The sequence below is a fragment of the Trachemys scripta genome, chromosome 9, assembly GCF_013100865.1.
Source record: "Trachemys scripta elegans isolate TJP31775 chromosome 9, CAS_Tse_1.0, whole genome shotgun sequence".
Lineage (NCBI taxonomy): Eukaryota > Metazoa > Chordata > Testudines > Emydidae > Trachemys > Trachemys scripta.
This window is the reverse complement of record NC_048306.1, coordinates 68921069-68930784: the sequence shown is the minus strand read 5'-3', so window position 1 is coordinate 68930784 and position 9716 is coordinate 68921069. Positions and strand designations below refer to the sequence as shown.

Sequence of the window (9716 nt, the reverse complement as noted above, 5' to 3'; positions counted from 1 at the left end):
AGAAGAACTAGGGGCCACCATATGAAATTAATAGGCAGCAGGTTTAAAACAAACAAAAGGAAGTATTTTTTCACACAATGCACGGTCAACCTGTGGAACTCCTTGACAGAGAGTGTTGTGAAGGCCAAGACTAAAACAGGGTTCAAAAAAAGAACTAGATAAATTCATGGAGGATAGGTCCATCAATGACTATTAGCTACGATGGACAGGGATGGTGTCCGTAGCCTCTGTTTGCCAGAAGCTGGGAATGGGGACAGGGGATGGATCACTTGATAATTACCTGCTCTGTTCATTTCCTCTGGGGCACCTGGCATTGGCCACTGTTGGAAAACAGGATACTGGGCTAGATGGACCTTTGGTTTGACCCAGTATGGCTGTTCTTATGTTTTTATGTTCATGGAAAGCTTCATGCATTTATTCAGTATTTCTACTTTTAGAGGTATTTATGTATTGCACAAAGTTTAAAAACAAAAAACCCCCAACACAGTACATATCTATACTACAGCGATGCTCAAACATTTTATGCAGGATTATCTATCTCTCATACTTGTTTCTGAAGCTGCAGTTACCTTGCTCACTATTAATGCCATAAATCTAAACATTAGGCAATAGAGTGGATGATCTAATATGTCTTTTTTTCCAATCTCTAATTTCTGTGACTATTATTCCCTGCCACAGTAGTGACAATGGTGACAGTGGAGTGCTGCTCTCACAATCTTGCTTCCATCTCCTCTCTTACTTCTTGAACATTTTTGCCTCCTCTGGGTGTGCATGCCATATGGTTCTTCTGTTTACTCTCACTTGATATCACTACACTCTATCATCATCCTTGCCCTCTCTGATTTCAATGCTTTACTGTTCCTCTTGCTTTCATTCCAATCCCTCACCTTCATCCTGCGTGATATCAACATCTATGAGTCTCCAGGTTAAGAACAGCTCACCACGGCATTCACTCTTTTGTAACATTGTTCACACTCCCTTACACATCTGTCATACCAGGCAATCCTTTCAGTGACCTCTCATCTCCCAGATTTCTCTGTAGCTGTCTGTCCTCTCCTCCTCCTCCCCACATAAACCTCCACTGACACCATGATTTCCACTAACACCGCTACCTTCTCCAACATCATGGACTCTTTTGTTCCTATTCATTACTCTGTGTACACCACAAACCTTCATTGTGGTGGTAAAAGGAATGCAGTGAGAACAAGGCTGCTAAATGAATTATGTGTGTACATTGATTTGCAACCCATACTGTGGTCATATGGAATTCATCCTATCGGTGGGTGGGAAGTAGCACCCAAAGGAATATTGCAACAATCTTACCTGTTAGGTGCCATAATATTTGAAGATATGAGGTTTTTTCTGACCAAGAACTACCCCTTTCATATCCGACACCCCAGTCTTCATATGTAAAATGCTTGGGATTTAAGCATAGTTTTATGGAAAAAGTTTGTTATGTTTTATACATTTTATTAGTATATTCTGTATTCCTTATTTAGGCAAAATTATTATTGAAGTTAATAGGCATTTTGAGCCATTAGTGCAGTACATTCGCTAATTGAATACACATGCAAATTAAATTTTCTGATGAATGTCTTTGTTTAAATTTGATTTAAACCTCAAAACCCTCTATTTCATATCAAATATCTCTAAAGAGAACGTTTGAAAAGGATTAATAGTGAAATCATAATATTAATGAGCTGGGCCAAAATAAAGACAAGTGTTACTTGAATAAGCCTTAAAATCTGTAAGGATGTCAAGTCCAAATCTGGAAAGCATTTATAAAAATGACAGAAAATATTTGAAGAACAGTTATCAGTATCTGCACTTCCTTTTTAAAAAAAAAAAAATCTTTTGACTCTGATTTCCTACATTTTTAATCAAATAACCAGGGCCAACGAAAATATGAAGAGAAATAAAGGGGCAAAGATAGTTTTAAATCTATCCCCGTGGAAGTGTGAAAAGCTTTGTATTCAACTTTACTTTCACACAGAAAACTACATTCAATTCACCGAGAGACTGCGTTTCAAAAAAATGTTGTGGTTCTGGCTTAAATCCACAAAAGAAAGGAACTTCAAAGTTAAGGATCAAGCCTCCAATATTTGGCCACAATATGACACAGTTGGGTAGAATTAAGGATGGCATCCCGTTGTGACTAGACACTAGGAAAGGGGTTTGATCTTTGACCCTGAATTTCCTTTCTTTTACAGACTGAACCTTAACAAACTCTGAATGCAGTTAGAGGAATTAACTTTTGTGTTACTATTGTTCTTTTGGTTTTCCATGTTTAAAGCTCTATTTTTTATGGTCAATGTAATAAAAATAAATTGCTGATTTATTTATTTATTTATATCTAGCTTATGCAAGAAGACAGGAAGATTCATTCTTCTTTTGTATTGACTTTCTCTGTGATGCTCATCTCAGCAAAATCCAGGTAAGTTGTTCTTTTCCACTGGCTGACCTGAAAATGTGATCATAAAGTCCAGTGACATATCTTGACATTGTCGCACAATGTAAGTCAGTGGTGATGCAGAAAGACATTCTAGACAGGAAGCTAAAACCCACTTATAGTAACACCTTGTAGAGCTGGTTAAAATGTTTCCATCAAAACAGTTCTTCAAAGGGAACATTGGATTTTCGTCTAAAATTTGTTCACAAAAAGCATCTGCTTGCCATGGAAAATTTCAACTTTTCGCCAAAAAATTGAATGTCTGAATACTTTGATTTGGAAATGCCACAGCAGCCTCTCGTGGGAATTCTAATGTGGGGGTCTCGTCCCCATTTTCCTCTATGGGCTGGACTCCCTAAGGGACTATACCTCTGAGGATGTACCCTGGCATATGACTCTAATGCTGCACTACAGCATCTCAGCAGGTAGGGAGACCATGGAACCTCATGGGATATGTAGTAGACAGACAGACAGACAGACAGCCTATGCAGTAGAATGGGGGCATGAGGCGTCTGAACTACAACTCCTATGAAGCGCTGCAGGGGCATTTCTGACTAGACATTTTCAGCTGAAATGGTTTGGTTTTCAGTTTTTCATTGAAAAGCTGAAATTTTCCATGGAAAAATACATTCTGACCAGCTCTTAATATCTTTTTAAACATAACGGGCCTGACCCTGCTCCATCTGAAGTCAATGATGTGGGTTTGGGCTCTAGGGCCCAGATCCTTAAAGCTGTTTAGACTTTGATTTCAATGGAAGTCAGGATCCTAAATATCTTTAAGGATCTGGGCCTAAATTACTCAGAATCAGCTTTAAATAATGGGATAGAGTACTTTATGGAAGAATTAACCCGATCAACTAAATTTGTTACTCACATTAGTAATGCTATTATTATTGAAATGGATAAAAAATTGAATACCAAAAAATTAATAGGGAATTTGTACATTTGTAGATTCCCATAACGCAAGAAGACTTGGAGAGTTCTTGTGCATTTAAAAAAATATAACATTTCAAGTACAACATAATCTCTTTATTTGTGCTCCTTAATGGACTAAAATAGTTTCAATAAGGGGATTCAAAAAAGTCTTTTACACCAAGGGTCCAATTCTGTAGCCTCACTCATGTGGGTAGTCCCACTAAATCTAAATGGGACTCATGTGAGTAAGAACTGTAGGATCAGACTGTAAGTACAGATTATTTTCAGTTTATTCTGAACCATCTTTCTGGCTCTTGATTAGAGTTTCATTTATGCCTTAGCATGAAAAGATGACCCCTGAAATTGTTTAGTACAGCAAATTGGAATTTCTGATTAAATTGCTCCTCCCACAAGCTCACAGGCGAGGAGGCTTTATTTGGGCCAGCAGGGGAAGAAACCCTTGGTTCCTTTAAGAGTTGCACCTTTCTTACCTCATGGTGGGCAGTCAATCTCCTTCTGGGCTGGAGGAGGTTGGGGCTTTGTGGCTGATTGGTTGGACAGAAGTGTATGGCATAAGCCTATTGGCTCCCACACACCCAAGTGAGTGGCAATCTGCACCAGGAAGAAAAACTCCATCCTCCCTCTTGTTAGGTTTATATTAGAATTGGATTTTGGGGACTTGCTGTCTGCATCATGCTAGTTGCTTTTTGGGTACTGGGAAGGTATTTTCCCCTTGCTGCCAGATTAGCCTGGGCAAGGGTGAGTTTTGTCACCTGTCTCTTAGCAGCCCAGGGACATGGTGTGTTGGTTAGTTTATAAAATTCATTTTGTTTCTACTTAGCAGGTGTCCAGGCTTTCCTTGATAAACCAGAATTAGAATTGGATTAGGAAAAGGCCACTCCTAGAGAAGGTGGAGAATGGGGTTGGGGCTTCTAATGCCTCCTCTTCCCCACCCCCTTAACCCTCATACAAAGGAAGGTCTGTGGGATCCCAGCAATGGTACTGGGATCAAGTTAATGGGGTCAGCCCTCCCCAACGTGGAACGGATTACAAAGGGATGACTTGCACTGGAGGATTATTGTCAAATAGTTCCCAGATGTGTTACATACGAAAGTTGCATCCTAATTAAACTACATTTCTGGTGCCTTCTTTTTCTTCCTGCAGGGTCCAGGACAAGAGATGTGTGCCAAAATATTACCCAGCAGCAATTCAGCCATTCTGAAAACTGCCAGGGCTTACTAGCTACAAAATGCACTGACAGTTTGGTGTACTCTTTACTTTACTTTAGTCTGCTACTGAACCAAAACATATAGATCCCTGAAATCTCCTATTGATTGTGAAAATGAGAGGATTAACTATTATTTGCTATTAGAGATCCTCTTTCAAGGCCAATTTTTGACTGGTTCTTATGGGGTTACAGGATGGGGGTGAATGATAGAAACATTCTGGGGAGTACAGGGAACACTGTATGCCCTCATCTCTCCTCCCAAAGAGCATGAGAAAGGACAGGACCATCACACCCACCCTTCCCTGCACTGGCTTATAGAGCAGAACCAGCACAATAGGAAGAGTATGTTGCATGCCAGAAAGGACTGTAGCAAGGGGTGCACTCCCTGTTCACACTGTGCTACATGCGGAGATACCCTTAGCGATCTCTGACAATACATTTCAGGAAAGTCACTTGACATTTGGGGGCTCATCCTTTACTTGCAGGATTGATCCTCATGCAAAGATCAGGACTTTGCCTATTATTACATTTTCAGAAGCACTAATCTGTTGAGATGTGTAATCAAGTTGAGTTGATTTCACTAAAAATCATCAGCCTATCATACTGAACACAGGCAGGAATATAGCAGCATGCATGCAAGCGTATATCAGGGAGAGAATTGAGCACCTGTGTTGGCACCCCTGTTGTGTTCATTTTCCGTAAGTGTTCAGGCAAATGAATTCATGGTCAGGAATGTTCATGGAACCAGCAAATAAGTGAATATTACACAATATTCATGGGAAGTGAGTAAATGATTCTTTATGCTGGGGAAAAGTGATTTCAAGAGGCACTGTGACAAGGTCTTACCCAATCCTGCCACTGCCTCCATTTTCCCTTGTTGGGCTTCTCAAAGACTGCTCTGTCTCTTGAGTGTCAAATAACACCCCTTGTAGGGGCCTGGGGTATTAAAACAACACCATTGTTCAATTGGCAGCTTAAATCAAAACCTCTTTCCTCCCACTGCACAATTTTTTCAGCCCCTTGCTGGGTTCAACAGATTTTTCCCTAAATCCCAGGTCCTGTTTCGTGGCATTTCCTCAAGCCTCTTGCTTTTTAGACTTATGCTTCTTCCATTCACTACAAGTAGCTCCAGCCAGGCCATGCAACCTGTCTGGTGTGAAGAGCCACTTCCCAAGTCTTCTCTGATACTGTGTCCTCTCTGGATTCACTGCAAAGCTTCCCTGCAGGTCTCTTTCCTTCTGTCTTTTTTCTTACCCTTGTATCAAGGCTTCATACCCCAGCTCTTTCTCAGCTCCTCCTGCTCTGAACGGGATAATTCAAGAGATAATAGACAGTTCAAGAGAGAGGCTACGTTAATCTAATCTCTTCTTTGATAGGAACTATTTGCTCAGTTCTAGTCAAAGAGCAGCATGATGGACGTCGTGACAATGGACCTGATCCTAAGAGGGGCTGAACACCTCCAATTCAAATTGGACCTAATTCAGAAAACCCTTGTGAGTTTTTACTCAGTCCTGATTCAGGCAATATTTCCAGGACTATTCTGTTTTTCCTACTGACTTTGATGGGAACAGTAGGTCCTCAATATCTCTCCAGTTCAGGTCTGAAATAAGAAAGTGGTTATCAGAGGGGCACTGAGGTAGGAAAACAAGAAAGAAAGAAACAAGCAGAGAAGAGGCATAAATAGGAGAGTGGTCGGTGTACCTTTTAGTTGGAGGGCTACAGAGGAACAGGTACCTAGAAGAGGATTGACACAGAACACTTCAGTCATGGCAACAGAACTTCCCAATATCATTACTTTCTTATTTTAATCATTAGAGCTGACCTAATCATGGCAAGTGTTTTCCTAAACTATATATTTTAATTCATAAACAAACGTTGAGTAGCCTATGTTCATTATGATCCTTTCATGTTTGCCATCTGTGAACACCCAAACAGTTAAGCTGTACTCATAGAAATATTTGTGAGTACTGAAGTTCCAGTTTGAATAGTTTTATATTTTCCAATTTTAAGTGTAATACTAGAAATTTACATTGTTAGCTGCATAAACTAATCATGGTAAGGAAGCAATATCATGTGACATACGTAACTAGCTAAACCTCTGATCATACAATTGATAGCCTAATGGAAGACAGGAACCAACACAGCACAAAGTTTGAATTTCACATTCACAGTGAACTATTTGTGAGCTATTCATACAAAGGGAAAAATAATGAAAAACTTTGAATGACAAATAAATATGAAAATGTTTACAATCTGCTAGTAAACATAACAAAGCAGCAACATTTGAGGAGTGAATTATTAACTATTCACTCTGTTTTACTTGTAACATAGACTATTTTGTAAAGTAAAGGATATTTTAACTTTAGGGACAGAAACTGAATATTTGACTATTTACTGTTGTAACCAGCAAATTGGACTTTTGTATAAATGGATATTACATTTTTCTTTGTGATTTATTATACCTGTAGTGATGTTACTTTTTTTTTTTACTTCCCAATAATGAAAGCTTAGTTTAGCATGCTAAAGTGCTTTAAATATTTTTCAAAGGCCATTCACCTGCATTGGGATTAAATAGCTGGCATACAAACATTTTTGTCTTTGCAGGCTGCTCAACTTCACTAGGGCTATTCACAGCTTGCACTTTAGTAAGGTCATCGGTATCGCTATTACACATTTCCTGTATTACATGAGGATCAAGTTCCAGTAGTTAACAAGTTAAAAAATATTCATAGGGCTGGGGAAGGAACTAGGTGGATGAATACTTTACACATATCTGCTTTATTTCTAGAACGTGATAAATAATTGTGATCAAAAATAATTTTGAATGGCAATTCCCCAAATCACTTAGAACTGTTTTAACAGGCTGCAGTATGCATTTTCTGATTTATGGAGGCAGAAGTATGATAGGACCCACACCTGCTTGCCACCATTAATTGCAATAACTTCATGCTGAATAGTCACTGGGCCAAAATTTGCTCAGTTACACCATGGCAAATTGGGAGCAACTCCAATGAAGTCAGATACTCCATATTTAAACCACTGCTACTCAAAAGAGAATTTGGTCACTATCTGAATTGATTCCATATGAGAAATAAGGGCCAGATTCCTTTCTCAGTTACACTGGAGTAAATGAGGATTAATTCTTTTGAAGTTAATTGGGGTGGATTCTCATCTCTCTTATACTGATATAACTCTTTTGACTTTAGTAAAGTTACTCCTAATTTATATCAGTGTAACTGAGATCAGAATCTAGCCCTCACTGTATTGTTTAAGTTATGCTGCGTGGGTTCCTTTCCAGGATAGAAACTAGTTGCAAACTATAACAATCTTTCTTAGTACTGAAGGTGATCCCTGCTGAAATTACATGGGGAGAAAATATAAATCCATCCGTGTGCCCAATGATCTCTAGTCTGTGAATAAATAGTAGTCTCTTATCTCCATACCCTAATTTAAAGAATATACTTGGAATGTGGCCAGTAAAGTTTTTAATCTAAAGGCAAAAAAAAAAAAAGCTTTAGAAACTTCAAAATGATAACATGTGAAGATTTTGCTTAAGTCTTTCTTCTTATACAAGCTTTCTTGCTAATTGATTTTCCTTGTCTCTGCAGCTTCTGTTTTTCTCAGCTTTACATATTATGTTTCTCAAGCATATGATGAATGGGATGCTGTGTAGCTGAAAGATCACAAGGCTCAAATGGCTCACTCTGCATTCTTGTAGTGAAGTGGCTGGCTGAGAGTTGCAGCTGAACTTAAACTAGGGGAAAAGTTGCCTCCCCCCTTAGGAAAACTTTGTTAAATGCAAAGTGAAGGAGGCTTCACCTTGCAAGTTTTGCTGAGGACAAACCACTGCCACACACACACACTCCTCTACCCTTGCCTCACTGGAAATATTAAGTTTGTCAGGCTGATTTTTTCCCCTGTTAGCAATGAAAGTTGACCATAAGTCACAGCACGCCACAAGAAATCGAGCTGTGACCACATTAAGCATGAATGGCAAGGCAAGGTTATAACATGTAACACTATGCTGCGCCTGCTGTAGTTAGTGGTTGGGAGGTGGGGAAAGAGAACTTTTATTGCAGGCTAAGCTCAAACCTGCTTCAGCCGTTTACTCTTGCAAAAGGCATTTAGCAAGAATTTTTTATTTTGAAAACATACCACTTTTCAGCTGCAAGTTTTGTAGCTGGGCAATACAGAGTCAAACTTGAGTACTCCTTAATTTTACTTTCAACTGCTCCAGTGGCATACTTGAACATATTCTAGGAACAGTGGCTTCTAAAGCTTTTCAAAAGCCTCCTGCATGAAGTGCTTCCTGTAAATAGGTTGTCTGAATAAGATGGTGTGTTATTTAAGTCACGCATCTGAAGTGCAGTGCTGTCATCCATTCAGTGTCTGCAGTAGCATGGTGGGCTTATGGATCTTTATTGTGATCAACTGTAGAGTAACTCTCCTCAGTATGAGGTGAAGCATTCTCCTAATGGAAAGAAAAATCTAGAGGCAGATGAATTCTTTAACCTACTCTAGGAGCCTACCTCTTCAGACTTTCACTGTATGAGAGCTAGCTGTCCCTCGGTTGAATGATTTTCAGCAGCTGTGTTAGAGTCAGATGTAAACACAAAGAATTGTTTGATTTTTGAGGCTGACAATTGATAACTTTAGCCAGACAAAGTGGGTGAGGTAATATTTGGTATTGAATATAGTCTAGTTTACTGGGACTAACATGGTCACAACAACCCTGCAAACAATTGATAACTTTGTAATTTACTTGTTCACTGGTTTTGTTTTTAATTACTATTTTTCGCCCTCATTTACTCCTTAGACTTAGTGGCACAATAGGATGGAGCCAATTTACTGTAGCTGGAAGGGAATCTGGCCCAATGTTTTTTGGCAGGGTGGAGGAGTGACTGGCCTCAAACAAGACACACTCCATCGGTCAGTTGCCAGGAGTTCTTCAAACTGTGCTGTGAACTTTTCTTTGTGGAGTATACAGAGACTGCACAGCCTCCTACCCCCACCTTAAATTAGAGAGGGAAAGTGGCAGAATGACTAGTAACAGAGGCTATGAAAGCATTGTATTGTCCCAACCTTTTAAAACTGTGGGTGGATTTTAGTGATGTGAAACATCCT

The 9716-nt window shown here is 39.3% G+C and overlaps 1 long non-coding RNA gene across 2 annotated transcripts in view; it reads right to left on the bottom strand.

The window, feature by feature from the left end:
• Positions 1-2350: 2350 nt before the first annotated feature.
• Positions 2351-9716, bottom strand: part of LOC117883196 — a 93404-nt gene continuing 86038 nt past the window's right edge. For both annotated transcript variants that reach the window (XR_004647201.1, XR_004647202.1), the window contains exons 3-5: positions 6294-6326; positions 6146-6192; positions 2351-2461 (exon numbers count right to left, since the gene is read on the bottom strand). This is a non-coding gene — a long non-coding RNA (uncharacterized LOC117883196). The remainder of the gene's footprint in view (positions 2462-6145; positions 6193-6293; positions 6327-9716) is intronic.